Source organism: Saimiri boliviensis, chromosome 13 (genome assembly GCF_048565385.1).
Source record: "Saimiri boliviensis isolate mSaiBol1 chromosome 13, mSaiBol1.pri, whole genome shotgun sequence".
In the NCBI taxonomy this organism is placed as follows: Eukaryota; Metazoa; Chordata; class Mammalia; order Primates; family Cebidae; genus Saimiri; species Saimiri boliviensis.
The window spans coordinates 114,132,859-114,151,888 of NC_133461.1; positions in this window are offsets into that span (position 1 = coordinate 114,132,859).

Genomic DNA, 19,030 nt, shown 5'->3' on the forward strand with positions numbered 1-19,030 from the left:
ATTTTCCCATATACAGCTTAGGTTTGTATTTGTATTTTTGAAAATAACACATCATGGGGATGTACTTGTATTATTTTCCCAGATAAAGCTAAGTTTTGTATTTATATTTTGGAAAATAACACAGCTTGGGGGTGTATTTTTATTATTTTCCGAGATAAAGCTAAGTTTTGTATTTGTATTTTCGAAAATAACACAGCTTGGGGGTGTGTTTGTATTATTTGCCGAGAAACAGCTAAGATTTATATTTGTATTTTTGAAAATAACACAGCTTGTGGGTGTATTTGTATTATTTTCCGAGATACAGCTCAGGGTGGTATATGTATTTTTGAAAATAACACAGCTTGGGGGTGTTTTTGTATTATTTTCCGAGATACAGCTCAGGGTGGTATATGTATTTTTGAAAATAACACAGCTTGGGGGTGTTTTTGTATTATTTTCGGAGATACAGCTCAGGGTTGTATTTGTGTTTTTGATAATAACACAGCTTGTGGGTGTATTTGTATTATTTTCCAAGATACAGCTAAGGGTTGTATTTGCATTTTTGAAAATAACACATCCTGTGGGTGTACTTGTATTATTTTCCAAGATACAGCTATGGGTTGTATTTGTATCTTTGAAAATAACAGAGCTTTGGGGTGTTTTTGTATTATTTTCCGAGATTCAGCTAAGGGTTGTATTTGTATTTTTGAAAATAACACAGCTTGGGAGTGTTTTTGTATTATTTTCCGAGATACAGCTATGGGTTGTATTTGTATGTTTGAAAATAACACAACTTGGGGGTGTATTTGTATTATTTTCCGAGATACAGCTAAGGGTTGTATTTGTATTTTTCAAAATAACACAGCTTGGGAGTGTTTTTGTATTATTTTCCGAGATACAGCTATGGGTTGTATATGTATTTTTGAAAATAACACAGCTTGGTGGTGTGTTTATATCATTTTCTGAGATACAGCTCAGGGTTGTATTTGTATTTTTGAAAATAACACAGCTTGTGATTGTATTTGTAATATTTTCCAAGGTACAGCTATGGGTTGTATTTGTATTTTTGAAAATAATACAGCTTGGGGGTGTATTTGTATTATTTTCCGAGATCCAGCTCAGGGTTGTATTTGTATTTTTGAAAATAACACAGATTGGAGGTGTATTTGAATTATTTTCCGAGATACAGCTAAGGGTTGTAATTGTATTTTTAAAAATAACGGAGCTTGGGGGTGTATTTGTATTATTTTTCGAGATACAGCTAAGGGTTGTATTTGAATTTTTGAAAATAACGCAGCATTGGGGTGTATTTGTATTATTATCCGAGATGCAGCTAAGGGTTGTATTTGTATTTTTGAAAATAACACAGCTTGTGGGTGGATTTGTATTATTTTTGGAGATACAGCACAGGGTTGTATTTGTATTTTTGAAAATAACACAGACTGGGGGTGTATTTGTATTATTTTCCGAGATACAGCTAAGGGTTGTATTTGTATTTTTGAAATTAACACAGCTTGGGGGTGTATTTGTCTTATTTTCTGAATTACGGCTAAGTTCTGTATTTTTGTATTTTTGAAAATAACACAGCTTGGGGGTGTATTTGTATTATTTTCCCAGATACAGCTTAGGTTTGTATTTGTATTTTTGAAAATAACACATCTTGGGGATGTACTTGTATTATTTTCCCAGATAAAGCTAAGTTTTGTATTTATATTTTGGAAAATAACACAGCTTGGGGGTGTATTTTTATTATTTTCCCAGATAAAGCTAAGTTTTGTATTTGTATTTTCGAAAATAACTCAGCTTGGGGGTGTGTTTGTATTATTTGCCGAGATACAGCTAAGATTTATATTTTTATTTTTGAAAATAACACAGCTTGTGGGTGTATTTGTATTATTTTCCGAGATACAGCTCAGGGTGGTATATGTATTTTTGAAAATAACACAGCTTGGGGGTGTTTTTGTATTATTTTCGGAGATACAGCTCAGGGTTGTATTTGTATTTTTGATAATAACACAGCTTGGGGGTGTATTTGTATTATTTTCCCATATACAGCTAAGATTTGTATTTGTATTTTTGAAAATAACACAGCTTGTTGGTGTATTTGTATTATTTACCCAGATACAGCTAAGGTTTGTATTTGTATTTTGGAAAATAACACAGCTTGGGGGTGTATTTGTATTATTTTCCGAGATAAAGATACGGGTTGTATTTGTATTTTTGAAAATAACGCAGCTTGGGGGTGTATTTTTATTATTTTCCGAGATACAGCTAATGGTTGTATTTGTATTTTGGAAAATAACACAGCTTGTGGGTGTATTTGTATTATTTTCCGAAATACAGCTCAGGGTGGTATATGTATTTTTGAAAATAACACTGCTTGGGGGTGTTTTTGTATTATTTTCGGAGATACAGCTCAGGGTTGTATTTGTATCTTTGAAAATAACACAGCTTGGGGGTGTATTTGTATTATTTTCCAAGATACAGCTAAGGTTTTTATTTGTATTTCTGATAGTAACGCATCTTGAGGGTGTATTTGTACTATTTTCCGAGATACAGCTAAAGGTTGTATTTGTATTTTTGAAAATAAAACAGCTTGTGGGTGTATTTGTATTATTTTCTGAGATACAGCTAAGTGTTGTATTTGTATTTTTCAAAATAACGCAGCCTGGGAGTGTATTTGTATTATTTTCCGAGATACAGCTAAGGGTTGTATTTGTATTTTTGAAAATAAAACAGCTTGGGGGTGTATGTGTATTATTTTCCGAGATACAGCTCAGGGTTGTATTTGTATTTTTGAAAATAACACAGCCTGGGGGTGTATTTGTATTAATTTCCGAGATACAGCTAAGGGTTTTATTTGTATTTTTGAAAATAACGCAGCTTGGGGGTGTCTTTGTATTATTTTCCAAGATACAGCTAAGGTTTTTATTTGTATTTCTGATAGTAACGCATCTTGAGGGTGTATTTGTACTATTTTCCGAGATACAGCTAAGGGTTGTATTTGTGTTTTGGAAAATAACACAGCTTGGGGGTGTATTTATATTATTTTCCGAGATACAGTTCAGGGTTTTATTTGTATGTTTGAAAATAACAGAGCTTGGGGGTGTATTTGTATTATTTTCAGAGATACAGCTCAGGGTTGTATATTTATTTTTGAAAATAACGCAGCTTGGGGGTGTATTTGTATTATTTTCCGAGATACAGGTAAGGTTTGTATTTGTATTTTTGAAAATAACACAGTTTGGGTGTGTATTTGTATTGTTTTCTGAGATACAGCTAAGGATTGTATTTGCATTTTTGAAAATAACACATCTTGTGGGTGTACTTTTATTATTTTCCAAGATAGAGCTATGGGTTGTATTTGTATTTTGGAAAATAGCACAGTTGGGCGTGTATTTGTATTATTTTCCCAGATACAGCTAAGGTTTGTAATTGTATTTTTTAAAATAACACAGCATGGATGTGTATTTGTATTATTTTCCGAGATACAGCTAAGGGTTGTATTTGTATTTTTGAAAATAACACAGCTTGGGGTTGTATTTGTATTATTTTCCCAGATACAGCTAAGGATTGTATTTGTATTTTTGAAAATAACAGAGCTTGGGGGTGTATTTGTATTATTTTCCGAGATACAGCTAAGGTTTGTATTTGTATTTTGGGAAATAACCCAGCTTGGGGGTGTATTTATATTATTTTCCGATATACAGCTCAGGGTTGTATTTGTATTTTTGAAAATAACACAGCTGGGGGGGTATTTGTATTTTTTCCGAGATACGGCTAAGGGTTGTATTTCTATTATTGAAAATAACGTAGCTTGGGGTGTATTTGTATTATTTTCCGATATACAGCTTAGGGTTGTATTTGTATTTTGGAAAATAACACAGCTTGGAGTTTTATTTGTATTATTTTCCATGATACAGCTAAGGGTTGTATTTGTATTTTAGAAAATAACACAGCTTGGGGGTGTATTTGTAATGTTTTCCCAAATACAGCTAAGGTTTGTATATGTATTTTTGAAAATAACACATCTTGGGGGTGTACTTGTATTATTTTCCCAGATACAGCTAAGTTTTGTATTTATATTTTGGAAAATAACACAGCTTGTGGGTGTATTTGTATTATTTTCTCAGATACAGCTAAGGATTGTATTTGTATTTTCGAAAATAACTCAGCATGGGTGTGTATTTGTATTATTTGCTGAGATACAGCTAAGATTTGTATTTGTATTTTTGAAAATAACACAGCTTGTGGGTGTATTTGTATTATTTTCCAAGATACAGCTAAGGGTTGTATTTGTATTTTTGAAAATAACACATCCTGTGGGTGTACTTGTATTATATTCCAAGATACAGCTATGGGTTGTATTTGTATCTTTGAAAATAACAGAGCTTTGGGGTGTTTTTGTATTATTTTCCGAGATTCAGCTAAGGGTTGTATTTGTATTTTTGAAAATAACACAGCTTGGGAGTGTTTTTGTGTTATTTTCCGAGATACAGCTATGGGTTGTATTTGTATGTTTGAAAATAACACAACTTGGGGGTGTATTTGTATTATTTTCCGAGATACAGCTAAGGGTTGTATTTGTATGTTTGAAAATAACACAGCTTGGGAGTGTTTTTGTATTATTTTCCGAGATACAGCTATGGGTTGTATATGTATTTTTGAAAATAACACAGCTTGGTGGTGTGTTTATTTCGTTTTCCGAGATACAGCTCAGGGTTGTATTTGTATTTTTGAAACTAACACAGCTTGTGATTGTATTTGTAATATTTTCCAAGGTACAGCTATGGGTTGTATTTGTATTTTTGAAAATAACACAGCTTTGGAGTGTATTTGTATTATTTTCCAACATACTGCTATCGGTTGTATTTGGATTTTTGAAAATAACACAGCTTGGGGGAGTATTTGTATTATTTTCCGAGATCCAGCTCAGGGTTGTATTTGTATTTTTGAAAATAACGCAGATTGGGGGTGTATTTGTATTATTTTCCGAGATACAGCTAAGGGTTGTATTTGTATTTTTGAAAATAACACAGCTTGGATGTGTATTTGTATTATTTCCGAGATACAGCTATGGGTTGTATTTGTATTTTTGAAAATAACACAGCTTGGGGGTGTATTTTTATCATTTTCTGAGATACAGCTCAGGGTTCTATTTCTATTTTTAAAAATTACACAACTTGTGAGTGTATTTGTATTATTTTCCAAGATACAGCTATGGGTTTTATTTGCATTTTTGAAAATAACACAGCATGGAGGTGTATTTGTATTATTTTCCGAGATACAGCTAAGGTTTGTATTTGTATTTTGGAAAATAACACAGCTTGTGGGTGGGGGGGTATTTGTATTATTTTCCCAGATACAGCTAAGGGTTGTATTTGTATTTTGGAAAATAACACAGCTTGGTGGTGTATTTGTATTATTTTCCGAGATAGAGCTAAGGCTTGTATTTGTATTTTAGAAAATAACACAGCTTGGGAATGTATTTGTATTATTTTACGAGATACAGCTAAGTTTTGTATTTGTATTTTTGAAAATAACACAGCTTGGTCGTGTATTTGTATTATTTTCCGAGATACAGCTAAGGGTTGTATTTGCATTTTTGAAAATAACACACCTTGTGGGTGTACTTGTATTATTTCCAAGATACAGCTATGGGTTGTATTTGTATTTTAGAAAATAATACAGCTTGAGGGTGTATTTGTGTTTTTTTCAGAGATACAGCTAAGGGTTGTATTTGTATTTTTGAAAATCACGCAGCGTGGGGGTGTATTTGTACTATTTTCTGAGATAGAGCTAAGGGTTGTATTTGTATTTTTGAAAATAACCCAGCTTGTGTGTGTATTTGTATTATTTTCCGAGATACAGCTAAGGGTTGTATTTGTATTTTGGAAAATAACACAGCTTGGGGGTGTATTTGTATTATTTTCCCAGATACAGCTCAGGGTTGTATTTGTATTTTTGATAATAACACAGCTTGGTGTTGTATTTGTATTATTTTCGAAGATACAGCTCAGGGTTGTGTTTGTATTTTTGAAAATAACACAGCTTGGGGGTGTATTTGTATTATTTTCCCATATACAGCTAAGGTTTGTATTTGTATTTTTGAAAATAACAAAGATTGGGGGTGTATTTGTATTATTTCCCGATATACAGCTAAGGGTTGTATTTGTATTTTTGAAAATAACACAACTTGGGTGTGTATTTGTATTATTTCCCAGATAGAGCTAAGGTTGTATTTTTATTTTTGAAAGTAACACAGCTTGGGGGTGTATTTGTATTATTTTCCCATATACAGCTAAGGGTTGTATTTGTGTTTTGGAAAATAACACAGCTTGGGGTTGTATTTATATTATTTTCCGAGATACAGCTCAGGGTTGTATTTGTATGTTTGAAAATAACACCGCTTGGGGGTGTATTTGTATTATTTTCGGAGATACAGCTCAGGGTTGTATTTGTATTTTTGAAAATAACGCAGCTTGGGGGTGTATTTCTATTATTTTCCGAGATAGAGCTAACGGTTGTATTTGTATTTTTGAAAATAACACAGCTTGGGTGTGTATTTGTATTATTTTCCGAGATAGAGCTAACGGTTGTATTTGTATTTTTGAAAATAACACAGCTTGGGTGTGTATTTGTATTATTTTCCGAGATACAGCTAAGGTTTGTATTTGTATTTTTGAAAATAACACAGCGTGGTGGTGTATTTGTATTATTTACCCAGATACAGCTAAGGTTTTGTATTTGTATTTTGGAAAATAACACAGCTTGGGGGTGTATTTGTATTATTTTCCCAGATACAGCTAAAGTTTGTATTTGTATTTTTGAAAATAACACATCTTGGTGGTGTATTTGTATTATTTTCCGAGATACAGCTAAGGATTGTATTTGCATTTTTGAAAATAACACAGATTGGGAGTGTATTTGTATTATTTTCGGAGATACAGCTAAGGGTTGTATTTGCATTTTTGAAAATAACACATCTTGTGTGTGTACTTGTATTATTTCCAAGATACAGCTATGGGTTGTATTTGTATTTTTGAAAATAACACAGCTTGGTGGTGTATTTGTATTATTTTGCGAGATACAGCTAAGGGTTAAATTTGTGTTTTTGAAAATAACACAGCTTCGGCTGTATTTGTATTGTTTTCCGAGATATAGCTAAGGGTTGCATTTGTATTTTTGAAAATAACACAGCTTTGGTGTGTATTTGTATTATTTTCAGAGATACAGCTAAGGTTTGTATTTTTATTTTTGAAAATAACACAGCTTGGGGGTGTGTTTGTATTATTTTCCCAGATACAGCTAAGGTTTGTATTTGTATTTTTGAAAATAACACAGCTTGGGGGTGTATTTGTATGATTTTCCCAGATACAGCTAAGGTTTGTATTTGTATTTTGGAAAATAACACAGCTTGGTGGTGTATTTATATTATTTTCCGAGATACAGCTAAGGTTTGTATTTGTATTTTAGAAAATAACACAGCTTGGGATTGTATTTGTATTATTTTCCGAGATACAGCTAAGGTTTGTATTTGTATTTTTGAAAATAACACAGCTTGGTCGTGTATTTGTATTATTTTCCTAGACACAGCTAAGGGTTGTATTTTCATTTTTGAAAATAACACATCTTGTGCGTGTACTTGTATTATTTCCAAGATACAGCTATGGGTTGTATTTGTATTTTAGAAAATAATACAGCTTGGTGTTGTATTTGTATTATTTTCGGATATACAGCTCAGGGTTGTGTTTGTATTTTTGAAAATAACACAGCTTGGGCGTGTATTTGTATTATTTTCCCATATACAGCTAAAGTTTGTATTTGTATTTTTGAAAATAACACAGCTTGGGGGTGTATTTGTATTATTTCACAAGATACAGCTAAGGGTTATATTTGTATTTTTGAAAATAACACAACTTGGCTGTGTATTTGTATTATTTCCCAGATAGAGCAAAGGTTGTATTTTTATTTTTGAAAGTAACACAGCTTGGGGGTGTACTTGTATTATTTTCCCAGATACAGCTACGTTTTCTATTTGTGTTTTGGAAAATAACACAGCTTGGGGGTGTATTTGTATTATTTTCCGAGATACAGCTAAGGTCTGTATTTGAATTTTTGAAAATAACAAAACTTGGGGGTGTATTTGTATTATTTTCCGAGATACAGCTAAGGGTTGTATTTGTATTTTTGAAAATAAAACAGCTTGTGGGTGTATTTGTATTATTTTCTGAGATACAGCTAAGTGTTGTATTTGTATTTTTCAAAATAACGCAGCCTGGGAGTGTATTTGTATTATTTTCTGAGATACAGCTAAGGGTTGTATTTGTATTTTTGAAAATAAAACAGCTTGGGGGTGTATGTGTATTATTTTCCGAGATACAGCTCAGGGTTGTATTTGTATTTTTGAAAATAACACAGCCTGGGGGTGTATTTGTATTAATTTCCGAGATACAGCTAAGGGTTTTATTTGTATTTTTGAAAATAACGCAGCTTGGGGGTGTCTTTGTATTATTTTCCAAGATACAGCTAAGGTTTTTATTTGTATTTCTGATAGTAACGCATCTTGAGGGTGTATTTGTACTATTTTCCGAGATACAGCTAAGGGTTGTATTTGTGTTTTGGAAAATAACACAGCTTGGGGTTGTATTTATATTATATTCCGAGATACAGCTCAGGGTTGTATTTGTATTTTTGAAAATAACGCAGCTTGGGGGTGTATTTCTATTATTTTCCGAGATACAGGTAAGGGTTGTGTTTGTATTTTCGAAAATAACACAGCTTGGGTGTGTATTTGTATTATTTTTTGAGATAGAGCTAACGGTTGTATTTGTATTTTTGAAAATAACACAGCTTGGGTGTGTATTTGTATTATTTTCCGAGATACAGCTAAGGTTTGTATTTTTATTTTTGAAAATAACACTGCTTGGTGGTGTATTTGTATTATTTACCCAGATACAGATAAGGTTTGTATTTGTATTTTGGAAAATAACACAGCTTGGGGGTGTATTTGTATTATTTTCCCAGATACAGCTAAAGTTTGTATTTGTATTTTTGAAAATAACACATCTTGGTGGTGTATTTGTATTATTTTCCGAGATACAGCTAAGGATTGTATTTGCATTTTTGAAAATAACACAGATTGGGTGTGTATTTGTATTATTTTCGGAGATACAGCTAAGGGTTGTATTTGCATTTTTGAAAATAGCACATCTTGTGTGTGTACTTGTATTATTTCCAAGATACAGCTATGGGTTGTATTTGTATTTTAGAAAATAATACAGCTTGGTGTTGTATTTGCATTATTTTCCGAGATATAGCTAAGGGTTTTATTTGTATTTTTGAAAATAACACAGCTTGGTGGTGTATTTGTATTATTTTGCGAGATACAGCTAAGGGTTAAATTTGTGTTTTTGAAAATAACACAGCTTCGGGTGTATTTGTATTATTTTCCGAGATATAGCTAAGGGTTGCATTTGTATTTTTGAAAATAACACAGCTTTGGTGTGTATTTGTATTATTTTCAGAGATACAGCTAAGGTTTGTATTTTTATTTTTGAAAATAACACAGCTTGGGGGTGTGTTTGTATTATTTTCCCAGATACAGCTAAGGTTTGTATTTGTATTTTTGAAAATAACACAGCTTGGGGGTGTATTTGTATGATTTTCCCAGATACAGCTAAGGTTTGTATTTGTATTTTGGAAAATAACACAGCTTGGTGGTGTATTTATATTATTTTCCGAGATACAGCTAAGGATTGTATTTGTATTTTAGAAAATAACACAGCTTGGGAGTGTATTTGTATTATTTTCCGAGATACAGCTAAGGTTTGTATTTGTATTTTTGAAAATAACACAGCTTGGTCGTGTATTTGTATTATTTTCCTAGATACAGCTAAGGGTTGTATTTTCATTTTTGAAAATAACACATCTTGTGCGTGTACTTGTATTATTTCCAAGATACAGCTATGTGTTGTATTTGTATTTTAGAAAATAATACAGCTTGGGGGTGTATTTGTATTTTTTTCAGAGATACAGCTAAGGGTTGTATTTGTATTTTTGAAAATCACGCAGCGTGGGGGTGTATTTGTACTATTTTCTGAGTTAGAGCTAAGGGTTGTATTTGTATTTTTGAAAATAACCCAGCTTGTGTGTGTATTTGTATTAGTTTCCGAGATACAGCTAAGGGTCGTATTTGTATTTTGGAAAATAACCCAGATTGGGGGTGTATTTGTATTATTTTCCGAGATACAGCTCAGGGTTGTATTTGTATTTATGATAATAACACAGCTTGGTGTTGTATTTGTATTATTTTCGGATATACAGCTCAGGGTTGTGTTTGTATTTTTGAAAATAACACAGCTTGGGGGTGTATTTGTATTATTTTCCCATATACAGCTAAGGTTTGTATTTGTATTTTTGAAAATAACACAGCTTGGGGGTGTATTTGTATTATTTCACAAGATACAGCTAAGGGTTATATTTGTATTTTTGAAAATAACACAACTTGGCTGTGTATTTGTATTATTTCCCAGATAGAGCAAAGTTTGTATTTTTATTTTTGAAAGTAACACAGCTTGGGGGTGTACTTGTATTATTTTCCCAGATATAGCTACGTTTTCTATTTGTGTTTTGGAAAATAACACAGCTTGGGGGTGTATTTGTATTATTTTCCGAGATACAGCTAAGGTCTGTATTTGAATTTTTGAAAATAACACAACTTTGGGGTGTATTTGTATTATTTTCCGAGATACAGCTAAGGGTTGTATTTGTATTTTTGAAAATAAAACAGCTTGTGGTTGTATTTGTATTATTTTCTGAGATACAGCTAAGTTTTGTATTTGTATTTTTCAAAATAACGCAGCCTGGGAGTGTATTTGTATTATTTTCCGAGATACAGCTAAGGGTTGTATTTGTATTTTTGAAAATAAAACAGCTTGGGTGTGTATGTGTATTATTTACTGAGATACAGCTCAGGGTTGTATTTGTATTTTTGAAAATAACACAGCCTAGGGGTGTATTTGTATTAATTTCCGAGATACAGCTAAGGGTTTTATTTGTATTTTTGAAAATAAAGCAGCTTGGGGTGTCTTTGTATTATTTTCCAAGATGCAGCTAAAGTTTTTATTTGTATTTCTGATAGTAACGCATCTTGAGGGTGTATTTGTACTGTTTTCCGAGATACAGCTAAGGGTTGTATTTGTGTTTTGGAAAATAACACAGCTTGGGGGTGTATTTATATTATTTTCCGAGATACAGCTCAGGGTTGTATTTGTATTTTTGAAAATAACGCAGCTTGGGGGTGTATTTCTATTATTTTCCGAGATACAGCTCAGGGTTGTATTTGTATTTTTGAAAATAACGCAGCTTGGGGGTGTATTTGTATTATTTTCCGAGATACAGGTAAGATTTGTATTTTTGAAAATATCACTGTTTGGGTGTGTATTTGTATTGTTTTCCGAGATACAGCTAAGGATTGTATTTGCATTTTTGAAAATAACACAGCTTGGTGGTGTACTTTTATTATTTTCCAAGATAGAGCTATGGGTTGTATTTGTATTTTGGAAAATAGCACAGTTGGGGGTGTATTTGTATTATTTTCTCAGATACAGCTAAGGTTTGTAATTGTATTTTTTAAAATAACACAGCATGGGTGTGTATTTGTATTATTTTCCGAGATACAGCTAAGGGTTGTATTTGTATTTTTGAAAATAACACAGCTTGGGGTTGTATTTGTATTATTTTCCCAGATACAGCTAAGGATTGTATTTGTATTTTTGAAAATAACACAGCATGGGGGTGTATTTGTATTATTTTCCGAGATACAGCTAAGGTTTGTATTTGTATTTTGGGAAATAACCCAGCTTGGGGGTGTATTTATATTATTTTCCGATATACAGCTCAGGGTTGTATTTGTATTTTTGAAAATAACACAGCTGGGGGGGTATTTGTATTTTTTCCGAGATACAGCTAAGGGTTGTATTTCTATTTTTGAAAATAACGTAGCTTGGGGTGTATTTGTATTATTTTCCGAGATACAGCTAAGGGCTGTATTTGTATTTTGGAAAATAACACAGCTTGGAGTTTTATTTGTATTATTTTCCGAGATACAGCTAAGGGTTGTATTTGTATTTTAGAAAATAACACAGCTTGGGGGTGTATTTGTAATGTTTTCCCAGATACAGCTAAGGTTTGTATATGTATTTTTGAAAATAAAACATCTTGGGGGTGTACTTGTATTATTTTCCTAGATACAGCTAAGTTTTGTATTTATATTTTGGAAAATAACACAGCTTGTGGGTGTATTTGTATTATTTTCTCAGATACAGCTATGGTTTGTATTTGTATTTTCGAAAATAACTCAGCATGGGGGTGTATTTGTATTATTTGCTGAGATACAGCTTATATTTGTATTTGTATTTTTGAAAATAACACAGATTGTGGGTGTATTTGTATTATTTTCCAAGATACAGCTAAGGGTTGTATTTGCATTTTTGAAAATAACACATCCTGTGGGTGTACTTGTATTATTTTCCAAGATACAGCTATGGGTTGTATTTGTATCTTTGAAAATAACAGAGCTTTGGGGTGTTTTTGTATTATTTTCCGAGATTCAGCTAAGGGTTGTATTTGTATTTTTGAAAATAACACAGCTTGGGAGTGTTTTTGTATTATTTTCCGAGATACAGCTATGGGTTGTATTTGTATGTTTGAAAATAACACAACTTGGGGGTGTATTTGTATTATTTTCCGAGATACAGCTAAGGGTTGTATTTGTATTTTTCAAAATAACACAGCTTGGGAGTGTTTTTGTATTATTTTCCGAGATACAGCTATGGGTTGTATATGTATTTTTGAAAATAACACAGCTTGGTGGTGTGTTTATATCATTTTCTGAGATACAGCTCAGGGTTGTATTTGTATTTTTGAAAATAACACAGCTTGTGATTGTATTTGTAATATTTTCCAAGGTACAGCTATGGGTTGTATTTGTATTTTTGAAAATAATACAGCTTGGGGGTGTATTTGTATTATTTTCCGAGATCCAGCTCAGGGTTGTATTTGTATTTTTGAAAATAACACAGATTGGGGGTGTATTTGTATTATTTTCCGAGATACAGCTAAGGGTTGTATTTGTATTTTTAAAAATAACGCAGCTTGGGGGTGTAATTGTATTATTTTTCGAGATACAGCTAAGGGTTGTATTTGAATTTTTGAAAATAACGCAGCATTGGGGTGTATTTGTATTATTATCCGAGATACAGCTAAGGGTTGTATTTGTATTTTTGAAAATAACACAGCTTGTGGGTGGATTTGTATTATTTTCGGAGATACAGCCCAGGGTTGTATTTGTATTTTTGAAAATAACACAGCTTGGGGGTGTATTTGTATTATTTTCCCAGATACAGCTTAGGTTTGTATTTGTATTTTTAAAAATAACACATCTTGGGGATGTACTTGTATTATTTTCCCAGATAAAGCTAAGTTTTGTATTTATATTTTGGAAAATAACACAGCTTGGGGGTGTATTTTTATTATTTTCCCAGATAAAGCTAAGTTTTGTATTTGTATTTTCGAAAATAACTCAGCTTGGGGGTGTGTTTGTATTATTTGCCGAGATACAGCTAAGATTTATATTTTTATTTTTGAAAATAACACAGCTTGTGGGTGTATTTGTATTATTTTCTGAGATACAGCTCAGGGTGGTATATGTATTTTTGAAAATAACACAGCTTGGGGGTGTTTTTGTATTATTTTCGGAGATACAGCTCAGGGTTGTATTTGTATTTTTGATAATAACACAGCTTGGGGGTGTATTTGTATTATTTTCCCATATACAGCTAAGATTTGTATTTGTATTTTTGAAAATAACACAGCTTGTTGGTGTATTTGTATTATTTACCCAGATACAGCTAAGGTTTGTATTTGTATTTTGGAAAATAACACAGCTTGGGGGTGTATTTGTATTATTTTCCGAGATAAAGATACGGGTTGTATTGGTATTTTTGAAAATAACGCAGCTTGGGGGTGTATTTTTATTATTTTCCGAGATACAGCTAATGGTTGTATTTGTATTTTGGAAAATAACACAGCTTGTGGGTGTATTTGTATTATTTTCCGAAATACAGCTCAGGGTGGTATATGTATTTTTGAAAATAACACTGCTTGGGGGTGTTTTTGTATTATTTTCGGAGATACAGCTCAGGGTTGTATTTGTATTTTTGAAAATAACACAGCTTGGGGGTGTATTTGTATTATTTTCCAAGATACAGCTAAGGTTTTTATTTGTATTTCTGATAGTAACGCATCTTGAGGGTGTATTTGTACTATTTTCCGAGATACAGCTAAGGGTTGTATTTGTGTTTTTGAAAATAACACAGCTTGGGGGTGTATTTGTATTATTTTCCCATATGCAGCTAAGGTTTGTATTTGTATTTCTGAAAATAACACAGCTTGGGGGTGTACTTGTATTATTTTACCAAATACAGCTAAGGTTTGTATATGTATTTTGGAAAATAACACAGCTTGGGGGTGTATTTGTATTATTTTCCCTACTACAGCTAAGATTTGTATTTGAATTTTTGAAAATAACACAGCTTGTGGGTGTATTTGTATTATTTTCCAAGATACAGGTAAGTTTTGTATTTGTATTTTTGAAAATAACACAGTTTGAGGGTGTATTTGTATTGTTTTCTGAGATACAGCTAAGGATTGTATTTGCATTTTTGAAAATAACACATCTTGTTGGAGTACTTTTGTTATTTTCCAAGATAGAACTATGGGTTGTATTTGTATTTTGGAAAATAGCACAGTTGGTGGTGTATTTGTGTTATTTTCCCAGATACAGCTAAGGTTTGTAATTGTATTTTTTAAAATAACACAGCATGGGGGTGTATTTGTATTATTTTCCGAGATACAGCTAAGGGTTGTATTTGTATTTTTGAAAACAACACAGCTTGGGGGTGTATTTGTATTATTTTCCCAGATACAGCTAAGGATTGTATTTGTATTTTTGAAAATAACACAGCTTGGGGGTGTATTTGTATTATTTTCTGAGATACAGCTAAGGTTTGTATTTGTATTTTGGGAAATAACCCAGCTTGGGGGTGTATTTGTATTATTTTCCGATATACAGCTCAGGGTTGTATTTGTATTTTTGAAAATAACACAGCTGGGGGGTTATTTGTATTTTTTCCGAGATACGGTTAAGGATTGTATTTCTAATTTTGAAAATAACGTAGCTTGGGGTGTATTTGTATTATTTTCCGAGATACAGCTAAGGGTTGTATTTGTATTTTGGAAAATAACACAGCTTGGAGTTTTATTTGTATTATTTTCCCAGATACAGCTAAAAGTTGTATTTGTATTTTAGAAAATAACACAGCTTGGGGGTTTATTTGTAATGTTTTCCCAGATACAGCTAAGGTTTGTATATGTATTTTTGAAAATAACACATCTTGTGGGTGTACTTGTATTATTTTCCCAGATACAGCTAAGTTTTGTATTTATATTTTGGAAAATACCACAGCTTGTGGGTGTATTTGTATTATTTTCTCAGATAAAGCTAAGGTTTGTATTTGTATTTCCGAAAATAACTCAGAATGGGGGTGTATTTGTATTATTTGCTGAGATACAGCTAAGATTTGTATTTGTATTTTTGAAAATAAAACAGCTTGTGGGAGTATTTGTATTATTTTCCAAGATACAGCTAAGGGTTGTATTTGTATTTTTGAAAATAACACAGCTTGGGAGTGTTTTTGTATTATTTTCCGAGATACAGCTATGGCTTGTATATATATTTTTGAAAATATCACAGCTTGGTGGTGTGTTTGTATCGTTTTCCGAGATACAGCTCAAGGTTTTATTAGTATTTTTGAAAATAACACAGCTTGTGATTGTATTTGTAATATTTTCCAAGGTAAGCTTTGTGTTGTATTTGTAATTTTGAAAATAAAACAGCTTGGGGGTGTATTTGTATTATTTTCCGAGATCCAGCTCAGGGTTGTATTTGTATTTTTGAAAATAACGCAGCTTGGGGGTGTATTTGTATTATTTTCCGAGACACAGCTAAGGGTTGTATTTGTATTTTTTAAAATAACGCAGTTTGGTGGTGTATTTGTATTATTTTCCGAGATACAGCTAAGGGTTGTATTTGAATTTTTGAAAATAACGCAGCTTTGGGGTGTATTTGTATTATTATCCGAGATACAGCTAAGGGTTGTATTTGTATTTTTGAAAATAACACAGCTTGTGGGTGTATTTGTATTATTTTCGGAGATACAGCACAGGGTTGTATTTGTATTTTTGAAAATAACACAGCTTGGGGGTGTATTTGTATTATTTTCCCAGATACAGCTTAGGTTTGTTTTTGTATTTTTGAAAATAACACATCTTGGGGATGTACTTGTATTATTATCCCATATACAGCTAAGTTTTGTATTTATATTTTGGAAAATAACACAGCTTGGGGGTGTGTTTTTATTATTTTCCCAGATACAGCTAAGGTTTGTATTTGTATTTTCGAAAATAACACAGCTTGGGGGTGTTTTTGTATTATTTTCGGAGATACAGCTCAGGGTTGTATTTGTATTTTTGATAATAACACAGCTTGGGGGTGTATTTGTATTATTTTCCCATATACAGCTAAGATTTGTATTTGTATTTTTGAAAATAACAAAGCTTGTTGGTGTATTTGTATTATTTACCCAGATACAGCTAAGGTTTGTTTTTGTATTTTGGAAAATAACACAGCTTGGGGGTGTATTTGTTTTATTTTCCGAGATACAGCTAAGGGTTGTATTTGTATTTTTGAAAATGACACAGCATGGGTGTGTATTTGTATTAATTTTCGAGATACAGCTGACGGTTGTTTTTCTATTTTTGAAAATAATGCAGCTTGGGGGTGTATTTGTATTATTTTCCGAGATACAGCTAAGGTTTGTATTTCTTTTTTGAAAATAATGCAGCTTGGGGGTGTATTTCTATTATTTTCCGAGATACAGCTAAGGGTTGTGTTTGTATTTTCGAAAATAACACAAATTGGGGGTGTATTTGTATTATTTTCTGAGATACAGCTAAGGATTGTCTTTGTATTTTTAAAAATAACACAGCTTAGGGGTGTTTTTGTATTATTTTCCGAGATACAGGTCAGGATTCTATTTGTATTTTTGAAAATAGCACAGATAGAGGTTATATTTGTATTATTTTCCGAGATACAGCTAAGGGTTGTATTTGTATTTTTGAAAATAACGCAGCTTGGGGGTGTATTTGTATTATTTTCCGAGATACAGCTAAGGGTTGTTCTTCTATTTTTGAATATAACACAGCATTGGGGTGTATTTGAATTATTTTCTGAGATACAGCTAAGGGTTGTATTTGTATTTTTGAAAATAACGCAGCTTCGGGGTTTATTTGTATTATTTTCCGAGATACAGCTCAGGGATGTATTTGTATTTTGGAAAATAACAGAGCTTGGGGGTGTATTTGCATTATTTTCCGAGATACAGCTAAGGGTTGTATTTGTATTTTTGAAAATAGCGCAGCCTCGGGGTGTATCTGTATTATTTTCGGAGATACAGCTAAGGGTTGTATTTGTATTTTGGAAAACAACACAGCTTGGGGGTGTATTTGTATTATTTTCAGAGATACAGATAAGGGTTGTATTTGTATTTTGGAAAATAACACAACTTAGGGGTGTATTTGTATTATTTTCCGAGATAGAGCTAAGGATTGTATTTGCATTTTTGAAAATAACACATCTTGTGGGTGTACTTGTATTAATTTCCAAGATACAGCTATGGGTTGTATTTGTATTTTTAAAAATCATACAGCTTGGGGGTGCATTTGTATTATTTTGCGAGATACAGCTAAGGGTTGTATTTGTGTTTTTGAAAATAACACAGCTTGGGGGTGTATTTGTATTATTTTCCGAGATATAGCTAAGGGTTGTATTCGTATTTTGTAAAATAACACAGCTTGGTGGTGTATTTGTATTATTTTCCGAGATACAGCTAAGGGTTGTATTTGTGTTTTTGAAAATAACACAGCTTTGGGGTGTATTTGTATTATTTGCCGAGATACAGCTAAGGGTTGTATTTGTATTTTTGAAAATAACACAGCTTGGGGGTTTATTTGTATTATTTTCCGAGTAACAGCTAAGGGTTTTATTTGTATTTTTGAAAATAAACGAGAATGGGTGTGTATTTGTGTTATTTTCTGAGATACAGCAAAGGGCTGTATTTGTATTTTTGAAAATAACACAGTTTTGGGGTGTATTTGTATTATTTTCCGAGACACAGCTCAGGGTTGTTATTGTATTTTTGAAAATAACACATCTTGTGGGTGAACTTGTATTATTTTCCAAGATACAGCTATGTGTTGTATTTGTATTTTTGAAAATATCACAGCTTGGGAGTGTATTTGTATTATTTTCCAACATAGAGCTATCGGTTGTATTTGGATTTTTGAAAATAACACAGCTTGGGGGAGTATTTGTATTATTTTCCGAGATACAGCTAAGGGTTTTATTTTTATTTTTGAAAATAACACAGCATGGGGGTGTATTTCTATTATTTTCGGAGATACAGCTAAGGTTTGTATGTGTATTTTGGAAAATAACACAGGTTGGGTGTGTATTTGTATTCTTTTCCGAGATACAGTTCAGGGTTGTATTTGTATTTTTGAAAATAACACAGCTTGTTGGTGTATTTGTATTATTTTCCGAGATACAGCTAAGGGTTGTATTTGTATTTTTGAAAATACCAGAGCTTGGGGGTGTGTTTGTATTATTTTCCGAGATACAGCTAAGGGTTGTATTTATATTTTAGAAAATAACAGAGCTTGGGGGTGTTTTTGTATTATTTTCCGAGATACAGCTCAGTGTTGTATGTGTATTTTTGAAAATAACATAACTTGGGGGTGTATATGTATTATTTTCCGAGATACAGCTAAGGGTTGTATTTGTATTTTTGAAAATAACACAGCTTGTGGGTGTTTTTGTATTATTTTCCGAGATACAGCGAAGGGTTTTATTTCTATCTTTGAAAATAAC